Here is a 4,298-nt window from a genome sequence, read left to right on the forward strand (position 1 = left end):
CTGCTGTTTCCTACATTATCAGTTGCTTACTGTATGTCATGTTGATTACAATGTATTACAGTTTATTGGTTCTCTGTTGAGTAGCCTTACCCCCCAAAACATCTAGTCATAACTTCATTGCATAAGTCGCTACATGCAAAATGGTTGAACATGTAATAATGTGCAAATTACTTTTTTTTGTGTGTGCTACGGTAAATTGATGAAGATATCTGTTATGATGTCAATAAGAATCTGTGAATGATTGTAGAAATGTACCAAAGCAACTGAGAAAAACGTCTCGGGTTACGTATGTAACCCTTGTTCCCCGAGAAGGGGAACGAGACACTGCGTCGGTGACGACACTATGGGAACGCCTCTGGGTGTGGCAGGGCTGAACTATGAATGAAACTACTCCAATCCTATTGGTGTTGCTAGAACTTTAGCGTGTGACAGCGTAATCGGAGGGGTATATAAGCACGCTGGCACACAGGACACATTAGCCCTTTTCTATGAGGCAAGGCACTCCAGGCGAGGTGAGGTGTGGCGGACCGACGCAGTGTCTCGTTCCCCTTCTCGGGGAACAAGGGTTACATACGTAACCTGAGACGTTCCCCTTCGAGGGAACTCGAACTGCGTCGGTCACGACACTATGGGAACGAGATACCCACTTAGGCCGCGCTGAAACCCCGCCTGCCCCCAGCGTGCAGAACCTGACGGCACGACTAGGAGGAGAGCGCACGGGGGCCGGGTGCAGAAGGAAGGTCCAGACTGTAAACTGGATGAAACTGTGAGGGGTGGCCCAGCCAGCCGCGTCACACAAATCCTGGAGTGACGCCCCTGCGAGGAGGGCCCAAGAAGCCGCCATGCCTCGAGTAGAGTGCGCCCTTACGGCCATAGGTGAAGGCTATACCGCGATAGGATATACCTGATAGGCCAGGGAAATAGTCTGAATGATCCAGTTGCTGATGGTGTGTTTAGAAGCGGGGAGCCCAGCCTTGGGGGACCCGAAACACACCAGCAACTGGTCTGCTTTCCTCCACCGGGAAGACCTCAGAGTGTAAATACTCCAGGGGTTCGAAGGAGCGATATTAAATCCGAGAACCACACTCATGCCGGCCAAAACGGGGCTACTAATAGTAGACTGACGCCGTCCTGGCGGACCCGCTCCAGAACCCCCGGGAGCAGAGCAACTGGGGGAAACGCATACAGACGCAGCCTCGGCCACGTCTGCACCATGGCATCCAGCCCTAGCGGGGCTGGGGGTGAGAGGGAGAACCACAGGGGAGAGTGCGCCGTCTCTCGGGACGCAAACAAGTCCACGTCTATGGAGCAGATCTCTTCACATAATAACTCCACCACCTCGGGGTGGAGTCTCCATTCCCCGGGCCTCAGCCCCTGTCTCGACAGCAGGTCTGCTCCCTGATTCTGGGTCCCAGGTACGTACATCGCTCTGAGGGACAGCAGTCTCTGCTGGGACCACAGGAGGATCTGATGATCTGATGAGCGCAGACCCCCCCGGTGATTCAAATAGGCCACCACTGCCTTATTGTCGGTTCTGACAAGGATGTGGCGACCACGGAGAGCAGGCAGAAAACTCCTCAGAGCTCTGAATACCGCCAACATTTCCAGGCAATTTATGTGCCAGGAGAAATGATGCTCCTCCCAGGAGCCTCTCGCAAAGCGGCCGTCCATGACCGCGCCCCATCCCATGAGTGAGGTTGAAATAATTGTTCGGCGACAGATTGCTCCCAACACAGGACCTTGGGAAAGGAACCAAGATTTCCTCCATACAGACAGGGAACGAAGGCATCTGCTCGTAACCCGTATCAGACGGAGCGGATTTCCCCTCGGGCGTAGGTCCCCGGTGGCACCATGAAGCGGAGAACCGCCAGGGAAACTCACCGGCGACCCACGGTGTGTGAGCCCCGATCGTTTTCCAGCTGCAACCCCTCGAGGCGGGAAGACTGGTGAGAGCTCGCTGGCAGCTAGCGTGTCCCGAGCGCCAAGACGACGGGAAGCCTGTTGCCTGAGCCGTGACGAGGGATGGGGACCTCGGTCAGTCTCTCTCGGGGGGGTGGTGGTGGTGGGCCCCCCTACTCGAAACCTCAGGACCTCTTCCCCGAGCCCGCTGAGACTGAATGACGGTCCTCAGGCCCGTCTTCTCGGGGGGCTGTGGGCGAGAGCGTCGCCTCGCGTCCCAGGTTTGGGACGCTTCTCTTCTGGCTCCGGCGGTAGGAGCTAGCCGAGGGCTGAGCTCGTCTCTCTTCTTCCTGGACCCAGACCGGCGGGGGAGATATTGCTCAAACGCCTCTCCCTGCCTTTGGCGTGCTGAAACCTGCTGACGACAGCATCCACTGCCTCACCAAACAGGCCAGTAGGAGAGAGGGGCACATCCAGGAAAAAACACAGTTTTGACCAATGCAGGTTAGCAATTGAAAAAAACTGTATTGTTGTTCTGTTTGAACAATGCTTTACAATCCAACTGTGTTGAGATGTAGTATGTCAGAATAATAAACATACTATTCCTGTATTTATGTGTTTTATATTTGAGTATGAAAACATAGCAGTTTACGACAGCATACTGTAAAGTATGTAGCATGTATACACTGAAAATGCACAGTTCTACTAATTAGATTATCAGTGTTGAAATGGTTCTTAGAAATGTCTATTAATTTGACGGTGTGTGTCAAAACAAAATTTCATTTTGAGAGAATATAACGTTTTGAATGCAGTGTTTGCTTTTGCAAGAGAAAAAAAGTTTTTTAAAAAAGGCTTCTGAGTGGACTGAGCAATAGCTATGACAGATGAACCCCCCTGTTTATGTATGTGCGTTTCATCTACTACTATGGCAGTATGTGCGTGACTTCTGTGCATGTCAGAATGCTCTGTCTTTCTGTTAGTTATAGCGCTATGTGTGTGTGTGTGTGTGTGTGTGTGTGTGTGTGTGTGTGTGTGTGAGTGAGTGTGTGAGTGCACGTAGGTGAGTGCATAAGTGTAGGTGTTCCTGCCATTATTTGTGTCTCCATCAGTGTACGAGTATAATTGTTTCTTTGCAGAGGCCTGTGTGTGTAGGTGTGCCAAATCATATGTCTTTGTGTGTGTGTGTGTGTGTGTGTGTGTGTGTGTGTGTGTGTGTGTGTGTGTACATACTCTTTTATCTTTAAAAGATTAGGAGTTTTAGACCTATGAGGAGAAAGTGACAACATTTTGTCTAGTAATTTTTTCAACAGGATTTTTTGTGGGTTAAGTTTGGAACTAGGTTAGGGTTAGGGTGAGAGTTGAGGTTAGGCATGTAGTTAAGAGTTAGACAATAAGGAATCCTTTTTAAGCAGCAAGGGACCTCACAAGTGTAGAAACTCCAACACATGTGTGTGCACATAATATGTGCTATATGTGCAGGAATTCCTGTCAGTGTTGGTTTCCACAACTGTGTATGAGTATGTGCGTGTGCTCTGTTTTACACAATCACACTTGCAGTCCCTCGGCGTGCGCGAGTGTGTGAGCGGCGGTCTCCTGGGCCGGGCCATAACAGTGATGGATGGGCCGTGTGTGGAGGCCGTTATTATTTGTTATGTGAGCGGGTGTGTGTGACTGGGCCGAGGGGGCCATACACCTGCTGCGCGTCCAGAGAGCCCCGGCAAGCTCGGAGAACAGCTGGACGCATTGATTTAGCGGCTCGCTCCGCAGGCTGCAGGAACAAATCAAGCAACAGCTAATAAAACTGGCCTTTATAATGGCTGCTCCATTTGCCCTCCAAAACAACTGGCTACATCATGTGTTTTTCTAACGCCCGCCGCCACACAAAATTAAACCCTGGGCTAAGGTGTCGCTTCTGGATGCTGTGGAGCTCAGGGCTTAATGTCTGGCTTTAATGCAGCGAGGGTAATCAATGTTGCATGGTGTATGTCTGTTTGCATGCACAACTGCTTGCATAAGTGAAAATTTGCTTGTGTCTGTGTGTGAGTTGTTTAGTCAGTCTTTGATGTTTGCCCAAGCGTGTGGGTGTGTTTTTAATCATGTTTGTCTTTGCACCTAGATGCTAATGCGATCAATACTTTTCATGTTTCAGCCCAGGTGAAATAAGTGTTTGCTCAGTGCGAAATGCTGCAGCAGGGTGAATGAGCAACGTATGTGAGAAGAAAGAGAAAGTGTGTGTATGTGCTTACATGTGTGTTTTTGGGGTGGCAGAGTGTATTTTGTGTGAGTCAGCCCTGTTAAGGTCATTCCATACAGAGCAGTGGGTGCAGCTGTGCTGTGCGTCTCTGTGCTGGCAGATGATACAGTGGCTCTATTGTGAGTCTATTGTGAAGTTTTTATCA

Source organism: Micropterus dolomieu, linkage group LG07 (genome assembly GCF_021292245.1).
Source record: "Micropterus dolomieu isolate WLL.071019.BEF.003 ecotype Adirondacks linkage group LG07, ASM2129224v1, whole genome shotgun sequence".
NCBI classification, from domain to species: Eukaryota; Metazoa; Chordata; class Actinopteri; order Centrarchiformes; family Centrarchidae; genus Micropterus; species Micropterus dolomieu.